Genomic DNA, 17,708 nt, shown 5'->3' with positions numbered 1-17,708 from the left:
TGTTAACCTCCTTATTCGCAGAAATCCCAGACCGAAAACAACTATCAACAAGGGTGTCACAAACAACGTTGTGCCGATGTTTAATACCCATCATCCCATCACAAGATACTGCATGATCCCCATATATATCCCCATCAAAAACCCTTGAGCAAGCAGAACATGGTGTTGAAATGGAGAACAAAGGAACACCTAATCGGTAGCAAAGAACACAACGGTAAGTCTTACCATTCATAGTCTGACCTAAACCTGATATTGGGACCGCTCGCAACCAGGCCAAAGTGTGATCCCCCTGCTAGGACTTCTATAAGGCAACCTGACGCGGAGATAAGGAGAAAGTGGATTTTGCAGAAGTAGTGACCTTCGTGAAATATTTATCTGTCAATTTCTTCATGAGTTTGGGGGCAGCGATCTCACTAGTTTTGTGCCCCGTGCAATGCCCGGATTGTTTATTAAATTTTGAGATAAATTTTTAATCTATATGTCAAATTTCAAAATATATCTCTAATAAAAAATTAGTTATGAATTAATGTACTTTTGTGACGATTTAAACTATGTAGTAGGCATGTAAATGACTAATAATAATATTGGTATTTTTTTTAGAGTTATAATCTATATATTTTTTTTTGAATAAAATTATAATTCGATTTATACATATGAAATATTGGTATTTTATCGAAACTAAAATTCTCAACTAACAATTTTATCTTAAAATTCTATCCAAATTTGATTGAAAATAGAAATCTAAACTAATTTTTTTATTCTATAAAGTCTATGAATGTCAAGTGTCGCTGTCTTGTGACTTGGCTAAAATTTTAGCTTTATATATTAGTTATATTATTATTATAAATATTATTATTACTAGTACTATTATCATTATTATTACTATTATTATTATCACTATTATTATCGCATTATCATTATAACCATTAAATATTATTAAATATATAATATTATTATTATTATTATTAAATATTATTTATTTATTATTATTAAATATTAATTATTTATTATTGTTATTGTTAAAAATCTAATATATATATATATATATATAAAGGAGAGTTTTTCCCCAAGATTTTAGAGAGCCACGTAGGATTTAATTTTCTTAGCACACCATGTAAGATTATAAATTTTAGTTGTAGCCAATTAAATAAGAGATTATTAATTTCTTTTAGAATTAAATAATTCAAAAGCCACGCAAGCAAATTTGGCGAATGATATTTTTAAGTTTTAATTAATTAAATATAAAATATTATCTTTTGATATTAGAAATTATATCTAAATATGTAATAAATTTTAGTACATAAATACAAAAAAAAAATATTTTAAAAAATTCAAACAAACCGTGTATCACACGGCATTCATCTAGTTAATAATTATTATTATCTTTAAATATTAATTTTTATTATAAAAAATCAATTATTATTATTATTAATTATTATTATTATTACTATCATTATTATTATTACTATTATTATTACTATCATTATTATTATTATTACTACTATTATTATTATAATATCAGAAAAAACCTACAAAGTCAATCAATTTACAAGAAATTAGAGGGGAGCCGAGATACAATATGGGCCCCCACCCCTCTAGCTATAGCGAACCCGATCTTGCTGAAGATGTGAGCTGCCGCACGAGCACCAATATCCTGAGTCTTAGCAAACACCTGAACTCGCTTCAGCAACGCAATAGCATCCTTATCTAATTCCCCCAACGAAGAAAAGGAGAAAGGAAGAAAACCGTAGCCAATAGCGCTGCAACGCGCCCCATACTTGTCCCGCTTCCGCTGAGCCGCCGTAGACACAACACGACCAGGAACGAAGTCAGACAACCCCGATCGTGTCAAAGGTGAAGATCCCGTCAAGTCAACACATACATCAAGGCCTCTATCCTAGGAATAAAGCAACATATCTGCTGGTCGAAGAGCCCCGTCGTTCCCTCCAGTTAACCCAACGTTAACCTCTTTTCGAGCAGAAATCCCAGACCGAAAACAAATATCAACAAGGGTATCACGAACAACGTTGTGCCGATGTTTAATACCCACCATCCCAGCACAAGACACTGCATGATCCCCATAAATATCCCCATCAAAAACCCTTGAGCAAGCAGAACACGGTGCTGAAATGGAGAACAAAGGAACACCCAACCTGTAGCAAAGAACACTACGGTAAGTCTTACCATTCATAGTCTGACCCAAACCCGATATCGGAACCGCCCGCAACCAGGCCGAAGAGTGATCCCCCTGTTGGGACTTCCATAAGGCAACCTGACGCGCAGATAAGGAGAAAGTGGAATCTGCAGATGCAGTGACCTTCGTGAAATATATATCTGCCAATTTTTTCATGAGTCTGGGGGCAGCGATCTCACTAGGGTTACTCATAAGGTCAGTCTCCACAGTCCTGTTAAAAAGACTAAGAGCACCATCGAATGCCGGTCCCGGACCAACAATACCAGAATTGCTAAGAAGCGAAGCCTGAAGACCAGAAGACTGTAGACGCGACGCTAGGAAAGCATAATGCCGAACATCACCCGCCGAATAGACACCCAAACCACCATAAGAAAAAGGTAAGGTGGCAAGTCGCCATTGCCAATCACCAAAACCAAGCCCCGAAGCAGTTACTATTATTATTACTATTACTATTATTATTAAATATTAATTATTACTATCATTAATATAATATTATTAATTATTATTTTTAAGTAGAGCAGAGCAGCTCTAAAGAACAGGACCTAAGTATCTCGAAACTTCAAAAAACTTGAAACCAGCGAAACGACTCAAATACATGGAAATGCATTTTTTATCTAATTATTTCCTCTTAGACTCTTAGTTTGGCCAAAATACGGTGGATTCAAAATTGTGATCTATCTTAAACACTGGGCTAAAATCTCTTTGGTAATTTATTTTTTTTTTTTAAAAAAAAAAAGTGTAAGTAATTGAGCATACTAGCTACTCTGCCTTGATAATTATGTATGGAGTATAATTAATTGGAAAGGGTTTATGGTGCAAGAACATTTGTTGTTGTTTTTTTTTTTGGTGCTCACGAGGGGCTAGGTGCAAGAACATTCTATACAAGTTATGTACCAATATTTAAATATCTAGTGATTTCATAATCAATAAATTAAAATCACAAGTGTATATGCTAAAAACCTTAAAAACGTGAGATATAAATATACTCTCTTCCACTCCACAACTACGCTATATAATATAGGGCCTCTTTATGGTTTCGGATAATTCAATTGAAACAAGTTATCACCTTCTCTTTTTAAATTATAGCCTTGCAAGTACGTGAGTAAACATAGTTATTTGAATTACATAAGTTACCAATATATGTATAATTTTGGAGACACAACTTCTTATCATTGATTTAACAATTATTTGAATTACATAAGTTACCAATATATGTGTAATTTTGGAGACACAACTTCTTATCATTGATTTAACAATTAAAAGGACACAAAATTTAAATTTTGTGAAATTAATGGAGACATGTTAGGTTGAATTTTTGAGTTACTAAAAAATTCAATAACAAGTTTCATCCAATTTCAAGTCTTCTCAATAAATTTTCAAATACAAAAAAATTATAAAAAAGAGAATGAGAAAATATATTACTACCATTATGAAAGATACTATATAAGATGTAATATATTATCGAAATAATTAAGTTAATACGATAACAAAGTTATGGATAAGATTTTAGGTATTTAAAATTAAAGTTATATAATTAGTTTAAAACTCACTCTTATCTCGACTATTGATTTTCATTCTTTCTGCATGCCATCATTCATTCTGATTCTACGGTTAAAGGATTAACTGTCCAAAGTTGGGTAAGGAATTGAAAGAAATCTTAATCGATTTCGAGGCCAAATAATAGCAAAGGACAATGAGTTACCGTAGATATAACATAAAGGATGGAATAAAGTCCTTTAGGATACATCTTATCTTATCGATCAGCAAGTGGGATGGATTAGATAGTCGTATGGGATATATTAATAAATAATATAGGTTCTTTCTCTTATAGGACAACTTCCAAACAAGTATTACAGTGTGTTTGGATAAGAAATTAGAAAGGAAATGGAGGAAATAGGAAGGCAGAGAAGGGGAGGTGAGGGGAGGGGAAGGAGGAAGAAATTTATTCCATTGTTTGGATGATGGAGAAGAGGAGGGAACGGGAGGGAAATTAATTTAGAAGATCAGGAGAAAAGAAAAGGGGAAGAGTAGAGAGATATGATGTAGCAGGGGAAAGGAGGTGAGAGAAAGTAACCAGAGTTGGACATAGAAGCAAGGGGAAGGGAGAGACAGCACTACTGTGACTGATTGTTACCATTTTCTTTCCAAATCTCTCCAATATTGGAGAGATTAATTTCTTAAATGTTTAAGGATACAATTTCCTTCCATTCCCCTCCCACCCTTTTCCCTCACACTCATAATGTACTATCCAAACAACAAAAAATCTCTCATTTCTTTTCCCTTCTCTTCTTTTCTCTCCAAATCCTTCAATCCAAACACACTGTATCCAAAAACTCTCCGAACTTGGGAATTAACCTAAGAAGCGAAAAACACATTGTTTTGGGTGTTTTTGTCCCTTGGGAGAGTTACAACTCGAAGACTGGTCCTGCTGGCTCTGTACCTGCAAAATCAACGAAGACACCAGTTGGGTGGTGCTCTGCCTCCAACGCTCAAGTTAGTAACTTGAAGGAGAATAAAAAGTGCGGAAATTTAGGTGGGGATCTGCTTGGATTCCAAGCTTAGGAGTTCTCTGATGAGAGAGAAAGTAGGATGTAATAAATGATAGTAAATTTCTGAATGTCCCCCAAATTGGGGGAATATCTCCCTATTTATAGGGTCATTGGGAAAAGTGCCCCTCCCTAGGTCATTCTGACCTAGGACAGATGGAATGCGCCGCCAAATAGCGGATTTTGGGGAATTGGGCCCTTGAAGGCCGCAATTCTACGAAAGTATCTGGAGAGGCCACGTGTCAGCTGGGGATTGGTCAAGGGTGACCTGCCAGCCTCTGACACGTGGCACCTCCTCATTGGTCCACTTGTCTAGGGTAAAAATACCCTAAACATTTGCCCCTCATAGGTGGCACGTGGCAGGCCACGTAGTGCCTGTGACACGTGTCAGCCAGTGAGAGATGAACAGTAAAAACAGCTAGTTTTTGACGGAGGTGACGGGGATTTCCACCGTTTCACCCCCTATAAATAGGGATTTACCCCCCCCCCTCCTCTTCACTTTTACATTCCTTGACTTTTTAGAGAGAGAAAGAGAGTCTTCTAGAGAGAGGTGCTTTGATCCCGGTTGTGTTTAAGCAAGTCCAAGATTTCCGTGTGCTCTTTCGAAGTCACCCGGTCACCGGTTACTTTGCCGTTTTCAGATTTTCAGAACTCAAAGTAAGGTAACTATCAGTTTCCTTCTTTAAGTTTTCTTCTTTTTCTTTTTCTTTAGCCTGTATACACTCGTTTCCGGCTGTATACATTGATTTTCAAAAATAAAATGGGCTCTCCTTTTGCACACACGGCACTGCCTAGGACGCTCAGCCGGTCACCAGGGACGGCTGAGTCTAGAACCGGGGGTGCCTTGTCTGGAGTTTCTGGAGTGCTTTGCTCATCTCCAGCTTCTTCCCTCTCTGTGTCTGTGCAGGACACAATGGCTAAAGTCAAACAGACGGCTATCAAGCCCAGTAGGCGGCGCACTAGGGTAGTGCCCACAGTTGAAGTTGTGAGGGAGGAGGATTACGAGGCGGCTGAGCAAAGTAACTCAGATGAGGACGCCCCGTCTACCTCCAGCAGTAATGAATCAAGGGGAGACGGTGAGGAAACCGCCTCCTCTCCAGAACAACCAAATAACTCAGCCGAGAAGGCTGCTGAAGAGTCAGAGGAATCCGGCTCTGATAAAGAGGACTTTGCTGAGGCTTATCGCCAAACAGCAAAGAAAGAAATAAATCCGGATCCTCTGAAAACCCGGATGAAGCCAGGAGATATCTCTCTTCTGGAAAGTGGCTTTGAAGCCTTCAAACAACAACACCCATTCGGGGAAGATTGGGATATTATCGTCCCTCCACCTGATGCTGTACTAGCTTGGGGGGACGACATTGACAATGCGGACAATTACTTTGTCTGCTATGAGGCGGTGATAGAAGCCGGCCTCCGCTTCCCCCTTCACCGTGGCATCCGGAAGATTCTGAAGGGGTACGACTTGGGGGTGTGGCAATTGACACCCAACTCCTGGGTCAATATCCTGAGCTACATTGCCGCCTGCGAGCTCCAGGACATTGAGCCCAGTTTCACTGCATTCGCCCATATGCACTACCTCAAGAGTGCCCCAGGCGGATACGGGGTGTGGTACACTATTTCCACGCTCCCGGAATACTTAATGTCTTTGGACAAAGTGTCCAAGTGGGGAGGTTGGAAAGACAAGTGGTATTTAGTCTCCTCCCCTTCTCTGAAAATGAACAAGATTCTCCGGCGCTACAATAAGGAGCCGGCTTTGGTGGGCCAGAAGTGTGTACGCCCGGCTTTCTTTACCAAAGCCCGGGTGCAGATAATGGAGCCGGAGTTCTTCAAGACAACAACTGGGCCCTTGGGGGATGGGTCTCATATAGTTTTTCCAAAAAACTGGATCCCCCATCCGGATTTCTTTGCGGACGAGAGATTCTTGTCCGCCTGCGGGTTGAGTCCTATGTTTCCACAGGGTAGATACACTCACCCACCCGGCGGTTTTCCGCCTGCAATTTTAATACTTTCATGCCTTGAACTTTTTCTCGTTCTAACACTTTTCATGTTTTTGTGCAGCGGAAGCAAAGAAAATGGTTGACCCAGCCAAGACGCCGGCTAAGTCAGCAGCTCAGCTCCGCAAGGAGCAAATTATGGCCAAGAAGGCTTCTATTGAGGCCAAGGAGGCCAAGAAAAGGCGGGGTAAGATAAACTTCAACTTCTCTTGAATTTTTTCAAGTCTTTTCAATACCGGATGACTAATGTTTTACTTGCGTTTTTGCAGGCTTCAACTGGCATCCTCCCCCGCTCAATGACAAAGGTCTTAAAAAGGCCAGGGGATGAGCAACTCCAAAAACCGGCTGCCAAAGCCGGGAAGAAGGCAAGCTCAACGGTCTCCGGCTCTGATGCCAAAGACCGCCCAACAACCGGGGGAAAAGGCCCCAAGGCTATGGCGACTCTGAGTGAAAGCTCAGAGAAGTCAAGTAAGAAAAAGCCGGATGCTTCTAAAGCATCGAAGGGTGGCGAGCCACCCATGGCTGCAGGTGGTGCTGCAGTCGGAGGAGAGGAGCCGGCGAGGGCCAACTCTAAAGGTAAGATAGAGATTCCTTGGCCGCTTGATTTTATGCGCGTCAAGACTATGACTGACCCTTCCGGGGGTTCCGTGAGTAGCCGGCAAAGAATGAATGCCAAATACGCTGCTAGTCTCTCACCGAGTCCTTCTTATGGTGCAGATGCTACTTCTGGGCCCCCGGACTTGGCGGGGTTTGGCAAAAGAATGCTGAGGACTCTCACCCAGACGGAGAAGAACTCCGTGCCCAACCGCCACGAGGTCGACTTCGACCAAATTCTGGGGCAGCTGGCGGAGGTAAGTAGAACTTGCCCCTTATCTTTTCATTTCAGTTCATTTCATTTTTCTTTTTTGTTGCTAAGTGTTTAATTTCCCGGATGACCTTGCATAGGTTATGGTCCGGGTGGATGGGCTCCGGGTGCCATTCCGGAGGAAGCATGAAGAGGTAACTGATGCCAAGAGAAGGGCTCAACAAAATCTCAACTCTGCTGAATATGCATATAATATGTTTGATCTTGAGATTAAAGCACTGGAGTTGAAACAGGAGGAGCTGGTCAAGAGTTTAACGGCTGCTAATGATGCGGCTAACAACCGGATCAACGACCTGGAGCTCCAGCTGCAGAATGCCGGCTCAGACCTCAAGGCCTTGGAGGGAGCAGACAAAGAAAATGCTGATCTCAGGAAGGATAATTCCCGGCTGATTGCCGAGATTGTCAGCTTGAGGAATCAGCACCAAGAAGAGCTCAAGGCTGAGCAGGAGAGGCTCATCAAAGAGAATGAGCGGGATAATGAGATCCGCCTCCGGATGGCCTGGGGGCTTCTCTACCCTGAGGTAGACTTTGATGTCTACAAGCTGAGGTATGACTACGCCACTGCGGCGTATGATGCCAAGGTTCTTGGGGATCCTGCTCCGCCTCGGTTCAAGCCCTGAGCAGCGGAGAATGGCGCTGAGGTCTCGGACACTGAGGAGCCGGACCTTGATGAGATAATGAAGGAATTGGGCACCAAGGACAGCCAGCCTGAAGAGGCTGTGGTTCCGGAGGAAGTTCCTTCTACATCCCAGGCCCAGCCGGACCAGCCCCAAGAGTAGCTCTCTTCCATTTCTGCGGCAGTATGCCAACCATTAATTTTCCGGCCTGTGTGCCGAGTACTTATGTAATTTTTTTTGCTTCTCTGTATACCAGATGTGGATCCGGCTAACAATCATGCCTGGCCTTGAGCCAGTTTATTTTATGAAGTATACCGACTCAGTCGGTTTTTCTTACACTTGCACAATTTTTCAATTTTTTCAGTTTTTCAATTTTGCATATATACTCAATATATATACTGATTTTGCCTGTCTTATGAAAAGTATGCGATAGGTACCAATCCGGCTGTCCTTGCCCCTGGACGGCTGTGTGGTTGGTTTAATCTGAAAAAGGATTGATTGTCTTGGAAACTTCTCATACTTAAAAGAGTATGGGATGTTTGTAAGACAATCAATCACAATAGTGATTGCCCCAAACCAAGTACACAGCCGGTCAAATGACAGGCATACAACCTCTGCCCCAGTCGGTATCAAACCGCCTGGGTATTCTTTTATAGCCATTACGCAAAAAGGTTTTGCCCCAACAGGAGGAGTGCGCAACTTGAAGATAAAATAATCCTAAGTAAGAGCTTATGATGGTAATCCGGCTGATGTTTGAGAACATCCGGAGTTTTCACGACCAAAAATTACTTAGAAGAAAAAGTTAAGTCAGACAGCTATGAGTTGGCTAATTTAGCCGTTCAATCTTTGCCGCCTGCATGGGTACATAGAACGAGCAAGGTGGCTGTTCTCTGCGACGATTGCACCCGGAGGGGTGTCGCCGGACGCCTATATCCATAACAGGATAGACGAATTTGTAAAAAAGACAACCATCTGGCCATTGGCCTCTGGCCTAGTTGGAGACCGGCTGCATAGCCACTAGGCGGTTTTGTGCCTAGCTTAAGAATCCGGCCATTGGCCTCTTGTCACTATGGACTTTTGATTTTAAATACTAAGTGTCAAACTTAGTTTTTTATCTGGCCATTGGCCTCAAGTTATTCACATATTAAATTTGTTACTAAACTTTACAATACTAGTATGGGTAAACCCAGACGGAAATTAAAAGACAATAAATGAAACAAAAGCATTTCTCAGTAACAATACTCAGAAGTAGTACTTTTTTAAGTTATCTACATTCCAAGTTCTAGGCAGGCGTCTACCGTCTGGGGTTTCCAGGCGGTATGTGCCATCCCTAACTTCTTCATAAATCCGGTAGGGGCCTTCCCAATTAGGAGTTAGCTTTCCAAGCTCATTGGCCCTACCGGTTGCCTCTATTTTCCGTAACACAAAATCGTCCACTTTCAAAGGGCGTTTGTGCACTCTTTTGTTGTAGGCTCTCGTCATTCTCAGACGGTATATCTCATGTCGCAGGGCAGCATTGCCCCTGCGTTCCGGGAGGGAGTCCAATGCCAGCCGCATGGCCTCCCAATTTGCCTCTTCATCATAGAGCATCACTCTGAGCGTAGGCTCATAGTGTTCAATGGGCAAAACGACTTCAGCTCCGTAAACCATGAGAAATGGGGTTTCTCCGGTTGACCCCTTGGCAGTTGTTCGGATGGCCCATAGGACATGAATTAACTCTTCAGCCCATAAACCACCGGCTCTTTCAATTTTCTTTTTGATGCCGTCTGAGATGAGTTTGTTGAATGCCTCAACCTGACCGTTTGCTTGAGGACGGCCAACTGAGGCGAAGTAACTTGAGATACCCTGATCTCCTAACCAAGTCTTGAGCTGAGGTGTTTCAAACTGAGGGCCGTTGTCAAATACCATAGACATAGGTACCCCAAACCGGGTGATGATATTCTTCCAGATGAAAGAGATGACATCCTTTGTCTTGATATTCTTAACTGCCTCCGCCTCTACCCATTTGGTGAAATAGTCCACAGCCACCAAGATATAGCGTTTTCCGCCTGGAGCAGGCGTATAAGGACCCAAAATGTCCATGCCCCATTTAGAAAACAAGACTGGGCTATGGATTGCCGTCAGATCAGTAGCCGGGCGATGTATTAGCTTGCCAAACCTTTGGCATTTATCACATTTCTTCACAAATTCTTTGGCGTCTGCCTCAAGGGTAGGCCAAAAATAATGTCGCCTGGCTCTGACGGCTAGGGACTTGCCGCCTATATGGGAGGCGCAGAATCCCGCATGCAGCTCTTCGAGAACCTCTTTCCCCTTCTCTGGGGTAACACACTTCAGCAAGGGCTTGAGAAATCCAACCTTGAAGAGTTCTCTATTTCTCAACTCGAAGTTAGCTGCTCTCTTTTTCATGACGGCTGCCTCCTGAGGTTAATCAGGGAGCGTACCGTCTGCAAGATACGCCCGGATGCCATCCATCCAAGTAGAACTTCGATCTAGAATTCCAATGGGCTCTTCATAAATACTTCTTTTTTCAAGAACTTCCCAAAAGACTGACCGAGGCGTATCATGGCAGGCGGATGATGCCAACTTTGACAGCGCATCCGCCGGGTGGTTATCTGACCGGGGCACTTGATTCAATCTGAATTCCTCGAGTGTCCCAGCCTCATCTTTGACAGCCTGAAGATATTTGATCATAGCCGGATGAGTTGCTTCATAAGTGCCCTCATACTGGCTAACAACCAACTGAGAATCAGAATGGGCGTCAATCTTTGTTGCCCCTGCTGCCTTACACATGCGGATTCCGGTTAGCAGGGCTTCATACTCCGCCTCATTATTTGAGGCCTGAAACTTGAACCGTAGTGCATACTCATATTTATCTCCTTCTGGAGATTCACAAACAATGTCTGCACCACAGCCGTTCTTTGTAGAGCTCCCATCTACATACACCTTCCAAACCTGATCAATATTATCCGGAAGAACCGGACGAGTCATTTCAACAATGAAGTCGGCAAACGCCTGACCTTTCACTACTTTCCTTGGTTCGTAGGTGATTTCAAGACTTTGCATTTCAATAGCCCACTTTAACATTCTTCCGGATGACTCCAGAGTAGACATTGGCCGCTTGAGAGGCTGGTCGGTGTAAATTACAACCGGATGGGCCAGAAAGTATGGCTTCAACTTTTTGAAGGCCATATATAAAGCAAGACCAAATTTTTCCACCATGGGGTACCTAAGTTCAGCATTTTTCAACACATGGCTAATGAAATATAGCGAGAGCTGAGTACCGTCTCGTTCAGCAAGGAGAACGACACTGAGGGCATGGTCTGAGACGGCTAAGTACATGTACAACTTTTCTCTAGGCAAAGGACTGACAAGCCTTGGCAAAGAGTGCAAGTGTTCTTTCAATTTCTGGAAGGCCGCCTCAGCATCATCCCCCATTCAAATCTAGTCTTCTTCCTGATTGCTTGGAAGAAGTAAAGGCATTTATCACCTGACCAGCTGAGGAATCGTCCCAAGGCGGCCAGGCAACCGGTGAGTCTCTGTACTTCCTTAACAGTGCGGGGTGACTTCATGTCAATTACCGCCTGTATCTTCTCAGGGTTAGCCTCTATCCCCCTTTGATCAATCAGGAATCCGAGAAACTTCCCAGACTCAACACCAAAGACGCATTTCTTAGGATTTAACATAACCTTATGCCGCCTGAGTGTGGTGAAGGTTTCTCGGAGATCAGCAAGGTGATCCGCCTGCTGCTTGGATTTGACTATCATGTCATCAATATAAGCCTCTACGTTCCTCCCAATTTGACTAATGAAGACTGTATTAATCATCCGTTGGAACGTAGCCGGCGCATTCTTCAAGCCAAACAGCATCACAATATAACAGAATAGCCCCTGATCAGTGACGAAGGCCGTCTTTTCTTGATCTTTTTTCCACAGGGGTATCCGATGGAAGCCGGAATAGGCATCCATGAAACTCATCAAGGCATGACCGGCTGTTGAATCAACCAAACTGTCAATTTTTGGAAGTGGATAACTATCCTTTGGGCATGCCTTGTTGAGGTCTGTGTAGTCTACACACATCCGCCAGGTACCATTCGGCTTCTTTACAAGCACAACGTTTGCCACCCAGTCGGGGAAATTACAAGGCCGAATGAACCTGGCATCCAGCAGCTTTTTTACTTCGGCAGCGGTCGCCTGACTTCTTTCCTCACCGTGGTTTCTCTTCTTTTGCCGGATGGGCTTCATTTTTGGATCCACGGCAAGTTTGTGGACAGCGAGATCCGGGCTGATGCCTGGCATCTCTTCCACTTCAAAGGCAAACACATCTTTGAATTCTTTCAACAAAAGGTGCAAGTCTGCACCCAGAACAGCATTAGCAACCGTCCCAACCTTAACAGTTCGCCCTGGACAGCTGTCGTCCAGAACAAGATCAATATTTTCACCAGCCGGTTGGGGACGGAACTCATCTGACCGTTCACCGGTCAGTGATTGCTATTTCTTTTCTTTCTTCACCTTCACCAGCTCTGCAGCTTTTCTCTTTTTTCCGGCTGCTGGTGGGGGTGAATTGGCACCCTTGACGTTGTCAAGGTCTATTGGTTCCTTCCCTTGGCCGTCTGAGGCCACAGTATCTTTGACGGCTGAGAGATAGCACTCTCGGGCCGTCTTCTGATCCCCATTCAGGGAACCAACAGAACCATCATCCCTCTCATACTTGATGAGCATAAGAGATAGGATGATTACCGCCTTGGCTTCGTTGAGGGTTGGCCTCCCAAGAATAATGTTATAGGCGGTCAACTCCTCAACGACCAAGAATCTGACGACAATATGTCATCCCTAACCCTTCTCTCCCAGCCGGATGGGTAAGTCAATTCTTCCGGCTGGATAGACCATCCCACCCCCAAAACCAACCAAGGGGTGGGTGACCGGATGCATGCTGCTGGAGTTGTATTTCAGCTTCTGCAAACACCGGAGGCTGATGATGTCTGACGAGCTGCCGGTGTCAATAAGGATGCGCCCAACTAACTGGTTGGCGACCTTACATTCAATGACAACCGGGTCGTCATGCGGGCGGCGGACGCTGCCCCTGTCCTTCTCAGTAATGAGGACATCCGGAAAAGTGGAGCTGGCAGACGCCTGCTCATCATCATCCTTATCCATCTTTCGAAGATGGCTTTTGGTGCCCCGGATGGTAGGGCCACCACAAGAGAATCCGCCTGCTATGGTGTAGACCGGATCCCTGTCGATATCTGAACTACTAGTAGGCTGGGGGGTAGCCTTGGAGGGCTGACCCTTGTTTTTCTTTTTTGCCCCGGCTGGGGACTTAGAAATGTAGGACTTTAGAAGCCCTTTGTCAGCCAGAGGGTCCAACGTCCGCTGTAGACTGAAGCAGTCGTTGGTGTCATGGCCAACCTCCTCATGGAACTGGCAAAATTTATTTTTGTTCCGTGACTGGACGGAACTCTTCATTGGATTCGGCTTCTCAATGGACAGCCGGTCCTTTACCTCCATGAGGATGGAGTTACAATCTTTGTTAAACTCGTACCGGGGAACGTACGGTTTAAACTCTTTTTTCTTTTTCTGGGACGGCTGCTCAGAATCACTGACCGCCCAGACTTCTTTTCTTTTCTTGCTCTCTTCTTTTTTCTTTACCGGCTAAGCAGACCGGCTCTCTTTTTGCTTGTCAGACTTTTTGGAGTCCGACTGGCTACTAGGCGTGCAGAGGTCAGTTGCTTGAATATAGCTTTCCGCCTCCCTCAGAGCCGCCTGTAGCGTAAATGCCCCTTTTCTGACAAGGTCGAACTTAAAGGTCGACCCGTCTCTCAGACCCTTGAAGAAGTCTGTAAATGCTACCTCGTCAGACAGCCCCTGGATCTGAATCCTGACCAGGTTGAACCGCCTGACATATGAGCGTAGCCCTTCTCTCTCTCCCTGCTTAATGGTGCTCAAGTCTAAACTTGTTTTCTTAGCAGGGATGTTCATTGAGAAGTTGGTGGCAAACAAGAAGGCTAGCTTCTTGAAGCAATCAATTGACCCGGCTGGCAAGTTGCCAAACCATTGTTGGGCAATGCCCTTCAATGTAGCCGGGAAACAGCGATACCAGGTGGCGTCGTCCCAACCTTGTAAACACATTAGGTTGGTATATGCCATCAGGTGGTCTTCTGGGTTGGTGGTGCCATCATAAGCACCAACCAAAACATTTTTAACCTTGGCCGGCTAGGCCGCCTCGATTATATTGGCTGCAAAGGCAGACGGCTGTTCGCCTAGCCTCATCAGCCGCAGCTGCCAGTCCAGTGGCTGGACATTGGTATATGCCGCCTGACCTCCAAATGGGGGTGGCTGCATAAATTGGAGGCCATATTGCCCATACTGCGCCTGGGGTGCGTATGGCATAGACCCTATCATGAGTTGAGGTTCGGTGTTGACGGATTTACCGCCTGTCCGACTCTCATGCAAGGACATGGAATTCCTTGCAGAAGCTTCCTTGAAGCTGTCTGGAAAGCTTGAGGTAGAAGCTGACTCGGGTTGTTGCTGTCTCCTTCGATTAATGACTTCTCTAGCATCGAAGGTAGACGCCTTTTTGGCCTCCGGCTGGGGTTGCCGGGGCTGCCTCTAGGGCATCAGAATCTTGCTCCAGTCAAGTTTTGCGGCTGCCTTCTCCTTTGGATGAGGAGTTGGCTGCCTGTCCTTAAACGGCTTCTTCTTCTTCCCATCATTGGGAGTCTTTTTAGCCGGCGGACTCTTACTAGAGCCAACCTTGTTGTTGATCATCTCCTTAATTTCACCCTTGAAGGAGTTCATGAATTTCATGAGCTCATTCCGGGTGACTGGAGCCTCTCCTCTGGTCTTCCGGGTTTCCCTGTCTGACCTCCCAGTGGGCCGCCTGCTTGGACCCGCCTGATCTAGATTTCGCTCCAGTTGATCTCTGGAACGAATGGATTTAGAGATGAGGGAGCCATCTTTGGTTATGTAGGTCTCCACATCATTGTCTTCTTCTTCCTCCTCCTCAGTGAATGCCTCTGGCTGAGGCTGAGGCTGAGGCGGAGGTTGAGGGATTTCAAAGCCTTCCGGTGGAATAACCGGTTGTAAGTCTTCTTGGTTACCCGCCTGAGTAACCGGACGCAGAGAAGTAGAGTTAAGAATTGGTACAGAATTTTGAACCATCTTGAGGTACTCTCCCCACAGACGGCGCCAAATGTTTTGGGTGTTTTTGTCCCTTGGGAGAGTTACAACTCGAAGACTGGTCCTGCTGGCTCTGAACCTGCAAAATCAACGAAGACACCGGTTGGGTGGTGCTCCGCCTCCAACGCTCAAGTTAGTAACTTGAAGGAGAATAAAAAGTGCGGAAATTTAGGTGGGGATCTGCTTGGATTCCAAGCTCAGGAGTTCTCTGATGAGAGAGAAAGTAGGATGTAATAAATGATAGTAAATTTCTGAATGTCCTCCAAATTGGGGGAATATCTCCCTATTTATAGGGTCATTGGGAAAAGTGTCCCTCCCTAGGTCATTCTGACCTAGGACTGATGGAATGCGCCGCCAAATAGCGGATTTTGGGGAATTGGGCCCTTGAAGGCCGCAATTCTACGAAAGTATCTGGAGAGGCCACGTGTCAGCTGGGGATTGGTCAAGGGTGACCTGCCAGCCTCTAACACGTGGCACCTCCTCATTGGTCCACTTGTCTAGGGTAAAAATACCCTAAACACACATTATAGGGCCTAAAATGATTATGTATTGAATAATTATATTTAACTTGCTATATGACGGATATAAAAATAACATGACCAAAAAAATCACTGTAAATGTTGTAAAATAAAATGTCACAATTATTGTGGCGTCGTCTTAGCTTGACGAAGAAGGCAACTCCTTGTCGTTCTCGTATGTCTTTTCTTATGGTTGATGTATATTGTGTAACTAACTATCTATTAATAACTTAAGTTATTAAAACCGCTACACTCGTTTAGATATGTTAAACTTTCAAAGAGAATTTTTACTAAATTATTGACATTTCAATCTGAAGTTTGATAAGCATGTGAGAATTAATTAGTGGAATTTATCTAATAACTCTCAAAGAATATTTTTTGACTAAATAATTAACATCTCAATATAAACTTTGAGAATGTGAGAGTTAATTATTGAGATTTATTTGTATTTGCAAGAGAACTATTGCATCAATTATGAAATATCGAAGTATGGAATTTGATGCTTTATATTACTAATTCATACAAGATTGGACAACTGACATTTTATGATATATAACATTATAGGTGCTATTTATTTAGGATGCATATAGGAGGTCTAACCGGTAAATTCACATGATACTGTGGTATTTTTATAATGACAGTATTATTTTTAATATACTATTATACATGTATTTTATACTACTATAGTATAGGTTATTTTAGTAGTACTATTTATAGCAATTGTATGTAACAGTGGTACAATATTTGATGATTATATATACATTTTTCACCACTCTTTTGTCTCATTCATGCTATTTACTTGCCATGTATATAACATCTATGCGCCAATACTTAACCATCATGTGTTGCCATCAAATTGTTATTAATGGTTGTTTGGTCAAATATTGATCATCATCAATTTCTACTATACATGACCTCCAGAAGAATGCATAAATTTTATGTTTAAGACAACTTTAAACAGAGATTTCGAAAGAAATAGAAATTAAAATACATGTATTATTATCATAATTATCGTGCATTAAAATGAAGATTCCTCACTTGTCCACGTAAAGATTTGAAGATTCAAGTCCATTTTGGAAGAATTCATTATCAAGGAATGATATTTTGCTACATGTGAGAAGATAGTAAGATACTCAACTATATGAATTCATTGTACTAGAAGATCTCAATTTACGTATTCATAAAAGGGAGCAATGCACTATTTTCCCATCGATTATGGTTTTGTCCCACATTAGCTTTTCCTGCTAATGTTTTTAATGAGGCGATATCTCAAGTGTATTACAAAGATGATATACTGTTTTCCTTTCATTAGGTTTTTTGTTCTCAAGCGTATTATGAAAAAAATTGAAGAACTCCTTTCGTTTGAAAATGATATCTCACTTTGATTTTTACACTATTCACATATAATCATACATAAGAAGATAAATATAGTTCGACAATTTTAATTTAATTTTTTTTTATCAACTAATACCATGAATTAAATTTTGCTTAAAAACTTTTTTATTTTTTTATTTAAGGTACGTATTAGTTTACAAATTGACTAGGGTTTCTCATTTGGGAGGATTTTTTCGTTTCCTTCTAAGTTTCGGCCCGAAAAGCCCTGTCCATTTTGGGCGGGCCGAAGCCTGCAGGCCTAGACCGTTTTCCCTCACTCTTCCCCATTTCTCTTTCTCTCTTTCATCTCTTTTCTTGTGAGTCTTAGTAGGGGCTTCTACTGTTGTGCTTACAGGTGGTAAGCCCCAAATACATTTAAATGATTTTAATAATTAGATTTAATCTTTGTGATGGTGATTTTTCTA

This window comes from Chenopodium album, chromosome 17, assembly GCF_948465745.1.
Source record: "Chenopodium album chromosome 17, dcCheAlbu1.1, whole genome shotgun sequence".
NCBI lineage: Eukaryota > Viridiplantae > Streptophyta > Magnoliopsida > Caryophyllales > Amaranthaceae > Chenopodium > Chenopodium album.
This window is presented reverse-complemented; position numbering follows the sequence as displayed.